This window comes from Melozone crissalis, unplaced genomic scaffold, assembly GCF_028551555.1.
Source record: "Melozone crissalis strain CALT ecotype California unplaced genomic scaffold, PUWL_Pcris_2 ptg000018l_1, whole genome shotgun sequence".
Taxonomy (NCBI): domain Eukaryota; kingdom Metazoa; phylum Chordata; class Aves; order Passeriformes; family Passerellidae; genus Melozone; species Melozone crissalis.
In genome coordinates, this window is record NW_026535796.1 from 38,907,407 (window position 1) to 38,923,100 (window position 15,694).

The window sequence follows — 15,694 nt, forward strand, 5'->3', positions numbered from 1 at the left end:
CTTTCTCATTTTCCATATATCTAACTGAGAAATCTCACAGGCTGGAAAGTGAGATGCAAGAAGACAAAATGTTGCCTCTCTGGGTTTGGTATTTTGGCGGAAAAATGGAAACACTGTTGGTGAATCAACACCACACCTATTTTGCCATAATCTATCAACACTTACAATAACAGAATTGCAGGACTCAGAAGTAAGATGAATGTATACTTTTTTCCTTCAGTATGTTATTTTTTGTATTTAATCATTATAATAATCTCTCCTGTAATGCCTGATGCATGGTAGGCTGTGTCACAAAAGCACAAAAGAAAATCTAATTTTAATTTATTTGGTTTATTTTTTTTAAATAGGGCCATCTCAACTTTCACTACTGACAGTGTTTTTAGAAACATAGCTCATAGTTCACAGGAGCTACCAGGTGCTCAACACATTTGCCACAATCAGCTGGATTCTTACATACCTACACTTGAGTTCAGCACTATAATTTACTTCCCTCCTTCTGAAAGTCTTCAAAATGGAGCCTAAAGTTCTGGGTGCAGATTAAAGTCACACCACACTAGACTTCAGCACTTCCTTAAAGCAAATATCTTACTAAGCCTCATATAGTTTTAAGATGACCAATGAATGGGAGCCTAAATTTTCAGATCATAAAACAAAAAACAGAACTACGATATAGTCACTGCAAAGACTGTGTACATTGATTATTTGGATTTGATTTTTGGCTTTGGTTCTTTTAGAACAACCTTACCAGCATTTTCTGTCAAGTCAATTGAAACAGGACTTAGAGTTTTTAACAATGTTGAAAAAAATAAAAACAACCACAGAAACCATTCGATGCAATATCTGTTTAACTCCACCATTCTATTTCATGTCTGCTACACTCCTAGAGATGTTTCATTTGATACTTTTATTTTACCTTCTTTTTCAATCAGATCACATTTTTAAATGAAATGTTGTTTCAACTTCAAAATGAGACATTAAGGAATTTTGTGGTAGAAAAATGTAAAAAAAAAATAAAAACAGCTTGCATCTCCAAAGTAAATTATCCTTTCAAGTATAAAAAATTTAAATGCTTCAATGTTTTCAGGAATTTCCTTTTTATCCTCCCAATTGTCAATCAAAGGTAGCTGAAATCTTCAAATACATTTTTGATTAAATTGAAATTTGCGGTTGGTATCTGAAAAGTAATCCAAACCTGACTACATAATTATTTAGAAAAGACACAACTGTAAGCATGTAAATTGATTATTTTAACATATTATACCACTATTTTGTGTGGAATTGTATTGGTCTGGGTAAGAAATATATTTTGCTTATACATCATTTCTCTACTTATTGGGTTTCACAACTGCACACATCTGCTTCACGTATGGTTTGAAACCACAAAGAAAACCTAATGCCAGTTGTGAAATTTTTTTCACAGTGTTTTACATGCATATGAAACAGAAAAGAATGGATTTTGCTCCCAAAACTGCTGGTTTATAGCTGGGGGCAGCCAAAGAGAGAAACTTGGCAAATTTAGATTAGAAGTAAGTGAAAATTAATTACTGGAAGAATGCAACATTGATGAAGACTGGTTGTCTTCCAAAAAAGAAAAGACTAGAAATCAAGTCTTGCCTGAGTTCTTAAAGCAGAATATATTTGAATACATCATTTAGTCTGAATTGTTACTACTTGAAGTACAGGATTCCTTTTGTTTTATCCCAGTGAATTTAACACTTCTTTCTTTTATTACTTTTCTTTCTATTCCCTTGCTCCATCCACAGTTGTCCAGGTGTTTGGATTAGTATGTTTGACGTATCCTACACAGTTTATGTCACCATAACTTTTATATGAAATTCCATCCCTTCAAAAAGGGGCATTATTACTGAATATATATTGACCCAAGACAAAGGTTTGAATTAGAAGATTTTCAATATAAAATATGAAAATGATTGATAAAAAACAAAGCCTACTGCAAATTAATACAATGCATATCAGGTTCAGACCTGAAGTATCTGTATAGGTGTCAGCATGGCCTTCACTGAAACAAATCATATTCATTCTCATTGCTGACATTTCTTTGACTTTGGTATTTCTCTAAAACCCATTAACAGGTCCTTTTTAAATTATTAAATAAAAGCAATTTTCACTGGACCTCATATTGCTTCTAAATACACATGAAACAAGAAAAATAGTAATGTTTTTCAATGCAGTCAAATTTTCTTTTTGGATGTGTAAGTCAAATTGGTCAGTTTACAGAAGCTTCACACATGTAGAAAGTTTAAAAAGTTGTTTGCTAAATTCTTCAGTTATAATTCTTTTAAAAATCCTATTATGTTTGGTTACACAAGACTGCATTTAATATACTTAAAGATGCACTACTCCTTAGCTGTGACATATTTATGGGCTGTGCATTAAGAAGTTTATAAAATAAGCAGTATATTCTCAGTGTCAAACAGTTCTCAATGAAGACAATTATTCATTCTGTCTGTTTGCAATTAGGTATGAGATAATTTATGATTATGAAGATAAGTGAGCAATTTTTTTTTAGAATACTGTATTTTCTTACAGAAATGTTCCTATAATATAGCCAGAGCTCATAAATTACTTACCCTATGTTTCAGTCAGATTTCTTGTGGAATTAATAGACATATGGATTCTATCTCAACAGCATGGGTCAAAAATAATGAACAGGATGCAGACTATCAAGAGGTTCCCCATAACTTGATGAAAATAAATCCAAGCTTGACATTGACTGATCTGGGACTGGCAAGTGATGGAACTGATATTATCTGTTCCCTTTAGAAAAATGGTGAGGTCAGAACCTCAAAAACTTCTTCTTAGATAAGGATTCAAAGGTTGAATGCTTATCTGTTTTATAGCCAGTTTTATCTGCAAACTGAGTGAAAGCCTTTCATGATCAGACTCTCTTCTAAGATTTCTATTGAAATTTCACACAGTACACATGTCTTAGAAAAATAGCCTCTGTCATCACATTATAAGCCTTTGGTGACAACAAAAACATACACAGCAAAAGGTTTTATTCTAACCATAAGAAAATGAAAGAAACTTGGAGTTTAAGAGCAGTTTATTTTAGTTCATGTGGATATTTTTAATTAATCTTTATGCACATTAGTGCAGTTTATACTTCTCTATAAGTATTGAAATACTACGGGCAGAATGTACCCACACAGAGATTCTGGAAAATAAAGCTGAGTGGGAGGATGCTTCTCCTATTTTACCTTTCTCTCAGCCCACAGAAAGGGTGATCTCATATTTATGTTTCACATATTTACAGACAAAGAGAGAGGCAGGCTGAAAGACCATTTCAGATGCTGCCTCCCTGCGAAGCCCTGCAGATGGTCCCAGCCAGACATCCTTGTGCAACAGTAGTCAAAACCACACAAATAAGGAACAAATAAGAACAAAGTGGATCCTAAAATCTTCCAGAGAAAAACTCAGCACACAGCTAAAATATGGTATAAATTTCTTAATGTTTTCCAGAGGTGTTATTTTACATTTAGATTAAATCCCTGAAAATTTGACCATTATTAAGCTATTTGTCTTCCATGTACATGCAAAGTACCTAAAATAATTAAAGTTTTAATGGATTTTTCTGTTACTCAAAAAAATAAAACCTCAAAAAACATCAATATTAATATCACTAATCTAGGGGAAAAAGAAAAAAGGAGTCACCTTTGACATTAAAATAAACCTCAGAAATTTTACCTAAAATGTAAGCCATTTTTCCTGCAAAATTGCCAGTTTCAAAAAAGAGGGGGTGGAAATGTATGTGCTTCTTCAACCATGACAATAGTATTGCTACTTCATTCCCATAATGTTATGGGACCCCAGGCAGCTCCCAGCCTCATCCTGGAATGATGGCATATTTCATGATAATGTCCAACTCTGGCAGATAAGAGCATTTATATGCTAATAGCAGCAATATGTGTAGCTCTAGAATTTCACCATAAGCAGTGAAGCTTTTAATCACAATAAGCCTTACGGGCCCGATTTATCTACTTTTTTTTAAAAAAAAGAGATTATAATACCTACATAGGTGTTCCAAAATGTATTTCCTTTACATCAACTTTTAGGACCCTGTAAAATAAGAAATGAATGGGAAATGATACCTGAGAGGATTGGATTATTAATAAGGGGTGGATTATGCTTAACTTCTTCAAATCCCAAGAGAAAATGGAAGCCATGTCATGATGGCTGGGTGGTGTTTGGACAAATGGAGAACCAGAAGCTCTGCCAGGAGCCCACAGAATCATCTGTCCGGAGGAAGCAATAACCTACAGCCACAACTGGAATTTGCACAGGCCATAAAGGAACAAAGCTCTCCTTAGTACTCACCATGCTGCCTGTAAAGGTGGTTCGGTCTGTTTATACCAGTAACTATTAGGAGTTTGCCTTTTTTATAGCTGACAGCCCCATGTGTCCAGGTGGTCTCACTGTTTCAATTATATGTTCAGTTAGGTCCCATCTGGCACAGAAACCCACTTGCAGTTTTGCCATCATGCAGTTCAGGGCTGACTTAAGAGCACAACAGCAATTTGAGCTTCCCACCATCAGGACTGCTGGGCAGTGGCTTGCACTGGGGAAAAAAACCTGAAAGAAAGATAGAAAATTGGAACTGAGTTCACTTCATCTTTTGTAGATAAAGCACTCAATTCCAGTGAACTTTAGTGACATCTCACCTCTCTCCATTAAGTGCCTGAGGATGCTGTGTCCAGCACCCCAGGACAGTTAACAGTTTGAACTGCTCTCTGTTTTCTTTAACTCATATCCTGCAGGAATGCTTCAGACCACTGTTAGGTGATAACATCTGTGATCTGAGATGGGATTTTTCACACAGCTGTATGGAGGGCAAAAATATTTCAGAAATTAGAAATGTTGTATGATGCTCTGCAGCTAGAATGATTCTGAAATTATTTTGCAACTTTCAACAGACCAAATCTCAGTTTTGCAATTTTTTTTCTAATTTAATAATGTACACATGACATGAAGCTTGTCACCAGAATTTTTATAAGCATCATATATACCCTTTCTGATCTGCTTCCAGTCTTACCATTTCAAAGCAATAATTTTATTTCAGACGTCAAAAATCTGCCAATATTAAGTGTTAAATTCTTTCCAATGCATGAGAGATTAATTACTAAAGTACATGCTTCATTCCCAGCGCTGGATAAATGTCAGACACACAAATGCTCATTAAAAAGGTAGGTCACAGATATCCATGAAATCTTGTTAAATATTCCCCCTTTTTGCAGAAATTCAACATTTCTAAAAAGTTTAAAAAATAATATTAAATTCTATTCAAGTTATTTCCATTAAGGTATTCAAACCAAGTCAGTCACCTGATCTGACAATATAGCTGGCCCTGCTTTGAGCACCAGGTTGGACTGCAGGTCTCCTGAGTACCTCACCACCTGAATTATTTTGTGATCCTATTAAGATCATCACTTGTATTTTAGACAAATATCACTTTTATTCCATCAGATACAATTTTTCAGAGAAGCCATTAAACAAATTTATCCTACTGACAGTTTGCTAAGTTACTTTCAATATGCAAAAAATAAAGGCATTTTGAAAGGCAAACACCAGAAAGAGAAAATATTGACCTATGCTCTGAAACATTCAGTCACAAATGTGCTTTAAGAATCCTTCATGCCATCTTCTGGGTAAGTTTCAAAAGTACCTTTAATGGCAGAAATATAAGAAGTAGCAGTTCAGGATTGCAAATGTCACAGCTGCACAAAGAATAAAATAAAGAAACCAGACTGAAGTGGTTTCTTTATTTTTAACACATGGATCAAATGAAGCATAGCCTGTAATTACATTCCCAGAGAGTAGCACAGATAGCAAAAATTGATAGCTATCATTTGGATTATATAGTTACTAATTTAAATCTCCTCTAGAAAGGATAACCACAGGCAGTGGAAAAAGCTCATACCTGGAAGTTATTATTCTGAGGAAAGCCTGGTCTTCTTGGAGACCAAATTTTCCTTCATCTCTCTTGACTATGCACAGAAAATCTAGGTCCTGGAAGCTAGCCCACCCTTACAATTTCCCTCCTTGAGCTCTCCTAATTAGATAATAAGGGCTCCCCCAGCCCAAGAGATTCCACCCCTGGCTCTGAGCAGGACTACCTGGACAGATGTGCTGTCATTGTCCTTCACACAGTTGTAACATTGCCTGGCACAGGGGGAAACTGCACCTGACAAAGATCTTATAGGGTTAGGTATTATGGTTATAAATGCAAGCTGTCTTTAAGGCAATCTAGTTCATACCAGGAGTCAATCTCACCAATAAAGATAAAGAAATGTAAAGAAAATTTGTTCCTTCCCATCTCTTAGACAGAAAATTTAACGTCCTCCATTAAAATCTCTTCAGATTCTGAAACTGCGAAACATAAATTATAATGAAACAAATATGGTATTAGAACAAATTTTTACATCCATAGATACAAAGCAACATTAAAAACTGACTCAAACCACTAAAAGCAGCTATGTCCTCAATGTACAGCCTAGCCTGCCTGCCCACTGCCAGCCTGAAGCACCAAGACTCAGCTCCCAGTGACCCCCCTGCTCCCCACAGTGAGGGCACATCTGGAGCCACCACACAGCTTGCACCACAGGGAAAGCACAGAGAAACCCCCAGAGATCAGCCTAAAATATCAATCACTATCCTCTAACTCCAGCTTCTAAATCTTTTGGCTACCCTAGTGATTGCAGTGTTATGAGAATCGGCAAAAAACTAAAACATAAGACTTACTATTTCCTTCCCAGCGGAACAACGGCAGGGATAGTGGTGAGGACTACACACTGCAAACGTTCAACAAGTCATTAATGCAGTGCTGGAAGATGCTCAGGTACCATAGTGATATAAGGACTACAGACTTTGATAGAATCTGTCATAAGATACATAACAAGGTACCTTTGACAATTTTCAGTCCCTAAAATCAGCTATAAGTGCTTGTATAATATGAGGGAGAATTTGTACTTTTCTGGGTGCAAGCAAAGCACTTGGTGTATAACCACAAAGGGTCTTGCATATGCAACAACCATGCAGTATACACAGCTAAACTCTGTTTATTCTTATTAAATAACTTAGAATTAAATGAGAAATTAAATTACAATCCTCTTCCTTTTAATTCCATAATTAGGACACTAATTTTGAACCATTATTTTATGTTAGCAAAGCCACTAAAATAAAATGCATCCTTATTATTTTACAGAGATAAAATTGCTAAAAATACCTCAAAAGCTCAGAGTAACACAGATTTGGGTTGCTTTTATCCTTTCTTCCTTTGACAGAAAGCATTTCATTGGCAGTGCTAGAGATAAAACTGTGCTTGCCATAGTCCAAAGCAAATCTTTTTTTGTTTGTAATTTTTGATTTGTTTTATCCAGTGTGAACATTCATTGCAAATTCCTGATGTGATTTAAGTGATCAAGTGTCTGAATTTCAGGGTAACTAAATGGTTTAAATGGTTGCACAGATATGGTTGCACCGAAGCAAAACCATAGAGGCATTTGAAATGTTAAGGTTAGAAGAGATCATCAGGTCCAAATGTTATCATAGTGCCACTGAGCTCACCACCTAACTCTCTTCCCAAGTGCCACAGCCACATGATTTTTGAACACTTCCAAGGATCTTGGTTCCACTTCCACTTATCTGGGAAGTTCCATTGCCTGAAAACCATTTAACTGAAAAAATTTTTCCTACTATGCAACTTAAGTCTTCCCTGGTGCAACTTGAGGTTGTTTCCTCTTGTCCCTTGTTACCTGAGTGAAGAGCCTGGCTACAGCCTCCTTTCAGGTGGTTGTACACAATGATGAGGTCTCCCATGAGCTTCCTTTTGTCCAGGCTGGACACCCCAGCTCTCAGCTGTCCTTCACAAGACCTGCTCCAGACCATGCACCAGCTTTGCTGCCTTCCTCAGGACATGCCCCAGAACCACAGGGTCAGTCTTGAGGCGAGGGGACCAAAACTGAGCACAGGATTGCAGGCGTGGCCTCACCAGGGCTGAGTAGAGGCGCTGCTGAGGAAGGGAGGCCTAGCCTGGCCTTGGTGGGCACCTGGCACGCAGCCCACCACAATGTGCACCAAATACACCTTCTTCTACTCCTCTTCAAAACCACTGATCTTTCTTTCCAAGTAAAATAAAATAAATAAATGGCTGTCCAGCTGTGCTAAAGCCTGAAAACTTTGGCCTAGAAGGAACTAAATTTTCCCACGGCTTAGCAAGTAAATTTGAAATGTTAGAGTAGAAACAGTTTTGCAGCATTACCTGTAGTGGTCACTTCTGTTCCCATAATGAGGATTCTAATGATAACACAGAAAATCCTGAATTATTTCTGCTTGTAAAGATTTGTAATATTAAAATGGAACCAGGCAGAGCACACAGCCAGGTCTCAGCTGCAGGAATGTCTCAGATTAGCCCATTCAAATTACAGACACGGAAGACCTTACACTGCCTTTGCTCAAAGCAGGGTTTAGGGAAAGGTTTGAATCCTTGCTACTTTTCAGGTTCTTGTTGTGGGGGGTTTTTTAGTTAGTTTTTTATTTTAGATAATTCAGTACTTTCAGAATCTTACTTGGATTGATATTCAGAGCCAGAGAGCAGAGTTTTTCAAGATAAAACTTTCTTTGATGATAACATTTCAAGCCCAAACATTATGCTACTAGCAGAGAAAAAATATTTATCATCCCAAAGCCATTTATTTACTCTATATTTTAAGAGATTGGAGCCCTTAAGAACTATGGTGCTTATCCTCTCAGAAGCACATACTTGAATGAAAATAGGATGGAATTAAGCAAAATTCAGGGAAGAAGAGCCAGACTCTCCTTTGGTGTAAAGCTGCTGCCAGGGGCCTAAGCTGATATATAGCAGCTGGCAGTTTGACTTGTGTATTTTTAGTACAAGAAAAAAAATCAATGCTTTCAGACTCTGCTTCCATTCTCTCGTGACACACTGGTATTTGAGAATCTTTCTTTTCAAATATCCTGTAATTGCCTTTGGTAACTATTAATATGCAAAAGAGAAATGAGAAATAAATCAACAAACTTACTTGTTCAAGCAAAACTTAAAGGCCCAAATAGTCTAGATGACTAAGTGTGTTCTTGTGGTTTTATGTCCCTGAGGCTGCAGGTGGGAAGACCACTGCAATTACACACACACAAAAAAGGTGTCATTGTGGCTTAGGATGAATCAACACTTTCTTGTAAAACTTGTACAAGTAGATGGTGGCTATAATTCACATCACAATCTTTCATTTCATGCCAGAACCTTTCAAAGCCACCATTAACACACTACAAATCCTACATTTATGTTCTAAGTAATGTTTCTATTATCCAGACTTTTCTATTTATTCTCTCCACATATGTTAAGATTCTGTACAAATTCTCCTCAAGAAATATTATTTCTTGTCTTGTCAAAGACAATCTTTCCTCCCTTACAGGCACTTGGAATAGTACTGCAAAGTGTCACATCAGCTTTGTAATTTGGTTACTTCTCTACTGACTCCCCCTTTTTCTATCTCTTTGCAGACATGGCATCTCCCAGCCCATTTCTTCTTTAATTTCTAGAGCTTGTTATATATCAGCCCCTAATCCCAGACTCATTTCTTGCTATGTTATACTTATAACCATCCACATTTGTGCCTTGTTTCCCCTCTTCCTCACTGCTCCTCACAGGTAAAGCAGAAATCACCCACGTTTGCAGAGGACTGTTCTTAAACCCTTCCCTCACCACAAGGGAGGCAATATATTTGCCAGCCAACTGCTGTTATTCAGTAGAGAATATCACTCATGCCATTTCAAATAAATCAATTCAACATCAGATTTCTGTTTGTTTTCCTCCTGTGATTACCACAGACTACACAGAAACAGAGTTTTATTTCACACATAAGGCCAAGTAGGCTTCCAGTGTCAGGCAGCTCTTACAGTGTAGCTCTCTGAGTGAGCCTTTCCCTATTGCTTACTGTGATCCTTTGGATCACAGTCCTCCTTCAGTTTGGTCCTAGTGGTAAGCAAAGCCACGTGGGCACTCGTGCCAGGCAGTGCTTACACTGACTCGATTTTCTATCACAAAGGGCCCTTTGGAGCACCAGGCTGTGAGGAAAGGGCTCTGCAGGGAAACCAGCAGCAGCTCCTGGCTGGAGAATGTCAAACAGACCATGATGGCCCCACTGCTGCTCCAGGAACAACTCTTCTCTTTTCCTGTCCATCCTTTGTGCCTAAGCTAAGCTGTGCAGGCCCTTGCTTCTCATGGGAATAACAGTGTGAATTACTACATTTCAGTCTGTTAAAAATGTAATGGCTTCACCTATAAGCTGAAAAGGAAAAATTGCTCTTAAGAGAGAATCCTTACTTATTAAAGGAAAAGAATTCGCAGTGACTGCTAGCCAGTCATCCTTGAACTGAGCATTCATGTAAAATTTGCATTCATGTAAAATTTGCATACATATTTGAACATGTACAAAAGGGGCATCAATCTGCTTCTTCTAACTGATACTGTGCCTTCAATATCACATGAGGATCAGTATGCTTATTGAAATGCTGTGGGTATATTCACTTCCCATCTCAGGGAACAGAAACATGAGAAATAAAGTAACCTAGTGCTCAATTTATTCCTCAGATTGACACGTATATTTGCCTTGATTTTGGATCACTCAAGAAAACAGTTATTAAAACTTTGCTGTTTATTTATTTGATTTTTGGATTTCATTCTCATAAGAAGGTAAAGAAAGGCTTCTTAATTTTATTTCTCATTATTAAATAATTTCCTTTTTCTTATATTCCTGTAACAGAGTTACCCCTTAATGGAATAGTGAAAAGAAAAAACTATTTTAAGTAAGAACATTTTTACTCTTCTGGAATGTAAACAATAAATTTAAAAACACATTACCTTAAATTTTTCATATCTATAAGATACAGAGAAATTAAGAGAAGGAAAAAAGAGAGAGATGAACTGCACAGCAGACAAGTGATGCCAACATTCTACTATATTTTGTGCTTTTGCTTGCAAAGGCAGATTAGTACAAATTGAATTTTGCACTAGCTCTGCAAGCTCTGACTCCTACATTTGATTCTAGGGAATATGATTAATTTGAATTATTTAGGTGTCACATGAATAGCACCAGACCAGTTGATTGCATCTTGATTGAGTTACATTTTATTTCTGTGGTTAGATGTAGCCAGTGTAATTATTCTTATAAAAAGGCTAAATAAATGCACCCTTTTGATAAGAAATGGTGTCTGTGATCTTTCATTTGTATCATGTTATTAAAGATTTTGCTTAGGATACAATGAAATCTGGCTAAAGGGGAAAAAGAGAAAATAATTTGCTGAGCACCGATGCTTCAATTAATTAACTTCTGATTCTGGAAACAGCCGTAAGTAAAAGAATCAAACTACTGTGTTTTGTAGATGAATGATCAGCAAGTGCTCAAAGTCATCTGTCATGGTCTAGTTTTGTAGCCTGACAAGAAGAATCAATCTAGCATTTTCTGAATTCATAAAACAGTTTGGGTTGAGGTTTGCATAATATCCACATTTAATTAGAGTGGAACCAGTGGAGACACTGAATCCCTCTTCAGTCTGGCAGTAGGGTAAAGGGCTTATCATCTGTCCTTCACAAAAGGTTAACACAAAGTGCATGCATGTTTTCATGTCATCTAGCCCTTTGTTCAATCACATTCTCAGCTTAATGTAGTGAGTGAACATTTCTGCAGTCAGAATTTCTCATTAAAGATATGTTATTATTCTGGGGATTTAAGCACTCATTCAGTTCACTCAGTTATTCTGTCACAATATCCTTTGCCAAAAGAGACTCTAGAAATAAAACATTTCACTGCACTGTGTTAGTAGAATGAAAACTCATTCTTTCTCTTGGTCTTGTTTTTCTTTTAGAAGAAGAAAAATTATTCCATGGTGTCAGATAACTATGTCACTGGGGAGAAGGCCTCTTTGTAGCAGCTTGTATTTTTTCCTTGTCTACAGCACTCATAGCACTGTGCCAATATCATAACTACATTTCTATGAAGCAGCTTTGCTTATCCCAGATGCATAGATAACTTGCAGAGACCTGTTATTCGTAAGCAGTGCTATTTACAGATCCAGAGCACCTGAAAATGAAGGGACAAACATTTGAGAGCTCAGGGTAAGCTTGAAAGCCTCTCAAATCATAGTTACATGCATATAGAAATAACTTATGCAGGCTTTGTGGCTACAGCTGTGTTTCTCTAGTTATACCTCCACCACTTCCTCTTTATTTTAATTATATAATCACTTCTATATTATGTATATTGTCAATATATACATGTGTCTCTTACACACACATAAGCATGTAAATAAAAATCTCTATAGATTTTCAGGCAATGGTTCAACCAAACAATTGGAACCTTTGAATTTTTTTTTTTCTAAACAAATATTAGACATATGCTTTATAAACCTGTGCTTAAGTATGTTTTTTAGCAATGCATATGATCATGCACTTTGTTGGACAAGGGGATCTTTTACATCTTTTCAGTTCCATCAGAGTCAGAGAACTACTATCTTTTATCTTTTCTAGATCAGACAGGAAAGTTTTCCTAGTTACATGTGACATTAAAATCTTTTAACCCCAATATGAGTAATATGTCACAACACACATTCTTGTAAAAATCCTGCAGCAGTGTTGCAGAAAGACACACTCACTTCTGATACAAATACAAAAAGACTGCTTGAATCTGTTTTTCTTTCCTCCATTCAAGCATGATATGAGCATTAGATATTTAAATATGAGACAGACATAAAGCTCAAAAGCTCACAAATGCACCTATATAAAGAAAGCCATGCAGGGCTCTTATCCAACTGCAGAGCCTCTTATGTGTTCCCAGAGATGAAGACCAGCCAGCTCAGCCGCAGCTGGCCACGCTTCCCCAGCCAACACCAACTCATTTTTGCTTCCTTGTTTATCATTGACCATTATCAAAGACAGAGAGAAGTTTAAAGGTCAGCAGTAACTACCCACAAGCCAAGCCTTAGCTTTTAGCATTGAAATATTTTGGCCACTGCACCGCTTAGAAAGCTGCACCAAAATAAAAGCAAATACCACAGCTCCAACTTTAAAGATTAAACTTCCTTTAGATGAAAGAACCTGTGGCAGCTAAATGTCTTCTTTAGCATAGATCCCTCCTGAGAGAGGAATAGAACATTACTGGTAAGTCTGTTGGCACTAGGAAACAATGCTATGCATGGACCAGCTCACTGAGATATAACCCTTGGTTTCTTTGGGATCTACGCACATCGTTTACAAAAGCAGGCAAAAAGTACTCATTTCAGCCAGGCAAAAATATTCTAGAATATTTTTCTTATTAGATTCTTGTCTTGCAACCATAATAGAAAAAAAATTTCATTAAAAATTTATCTCATATTCTAGACAGGCTCTAACAAAACCAATTGTGTTCAGAAATGAAAAGTGGACCTCTTAAATTGCAAAAAACCAAAGAAACATGCAGTACAGACATGCTTCTGCACATTGATCCTAAACCACTCCACTGTTATCAGTCATATTACCTTTCCATCCACAGCACTATAATGAAAGGACAACAATTTGAAGCATTTGCAGAAGTCTTTCAGATTATTCCACTGCACAATTCTTAACAATACTTTTCAGCTGCTTCTCTTCACAAGCTACATAAATAGCCCCCTGTCTCTAGAACTACCATGAGTATCCTTTCTTTTCTCTGATCTTTACTTCAAAAGCATCATTTCGTCTTTACGAAGAGATTACCTAGCTACCATATAGAAAACTTAATTACAGGTAACTGCAATTCTCAAAAAAACAGGAAAATTGTCACTGGATATTCCAATTGTCACATATTCCATTCTGTCATGCTTAACTGATTTCTCTTTTCCTTAGTGGAATTTCAATGGTATATCTACCTGCAAAAATTAGGAACCAACTGTTTCATGTATCTTTTGATGAAGAATCTGTAAAGCAGGATGGAGAGAGACTATTTACAAGATCATATAGTGATAGGACAAGGAGAATGGATCCAAGCTGAAAGAGAGAAGGTTTAGATCAGATATACAGAAGAAATTCTTTACTTTGGCCATGCTGAGGCGCTGAAACAAATTGCCTTGAGACTTTGTGGATGCTCCATCCCTGAGAGTGTCCCAGGCCAGGCTGGATAAGGCTTTGAGCAACCTGGTCCAGTGGAAGGCATCCCTGCCCATGACAGCAGGGTTGGAACCAGGTGATCTTTAAAGTCCCTTCCAACCCAAACAGTTCTATGATTCTGTGATTTTTGAGAGAGCAGCAAAAAAATTCAACAAATTAGGGTTTTTCTCATATGCTTGTCCTCAAGTCTTTCTCCAAAAAAAAAAAAAAAAAGAAAATAAACACGATAAATAGAAGACAGACATTTTTACATGTCTCTTTGGGTGATGTTCAAAAGTTCACCTGTACCAGACTCAACTGCTTTTAAATTTTCCAAAATTTTTAAAGGAAGCAGGTTATTGTGGCATTATTACAAGACATTCAAGGAGGAAAAAAAATTGGCATCTCTGCAGACTGATTCCACCTTTAAATCAATATTGAACCACCTTCTGAAAATGCTGAAATTTTATGATCTAATGGAGAGACTGTTCTTTAAATAAAATGTAAAATGAAGTAGGATTTAGAGGTTATGAGCCAGATCATAAAAATACTGAAAATCATATTTCCAGAAAGGAAAAAAAAATATGGAGAAGGTAGTTTCTTCCTGATCTCTTAATCTTTAACAATCACTTGGCAACATAGCAATGGGGGTGAGGAGAGGGAATCAAAATGCTTTAAAATGAAAGATAACAAAGCAGCAACTGCCTTCAGTAAATTCAAAGAGCCCTTGAGGCTATCTTCTACATTCCCATAACAACATGTTTGAAACTGTTTGCTTGTCCCCAGAAGATGGAAGCTTATTTGTTCTGAACAAATGGCAGAAATTCTCAAACCAATACTGTGATGTTGTGCAAGTGTCACAAAATCCACAAAAAAAATTAAGGGAGGTGGGAACCTTGTTGAGGCCACCTGCTGTTGACCTATTTTGCTTTGTGTAAACTGCAATAATTCTCTTTGTGACTAGTTTTACTAGTTTTAACAGAGAATGCCAATTACTCCTGCAATTATTCCATGTTTATTATAAAGCAGCAATCTGCACTCATTCTAGTTCAGTAAAGAAGGGCAATATCTGACAATTTATGTCTATCAGTGTTGCAACAGCATGACTATGCTAGAATTTTCTAACTCTAAATATGGATTCATTTGCAGTTCTCAAAAGGCCTTTTGAGGAGGGATTCAGTGTGGAGATCATACCAGATCAGAAACTTTAAAAGTCACTCGATTTCCATCCCTGGTTTTCCTGGATATAAGCTAATAGGTGCTCTTTGGTCTTCAGCCCATTCCTCACCCACTGCCCCATCACAGGACAAGAGTGCCCAGAGCAGCAGGAAAGTTTTGAAAGTGGCCATTCTCCATTGATCCCATGGGTTCTTGCTCCTCTCACCCATGCTAAGATCCAGAAGTTCCTGTCCCTGGAAAAGAATAGGGATGTGTCTCAGCTGCCTCTTTGGCTCTGGTCCTGTCAAAACTCCTGCCACAGCTGGTTTGACTTTCAAATCTTTTGCCAGAGAAAGGGGAACATAGTCAAAAGAGGAAAGGTGGTCATAGAAAGTGGTCCTC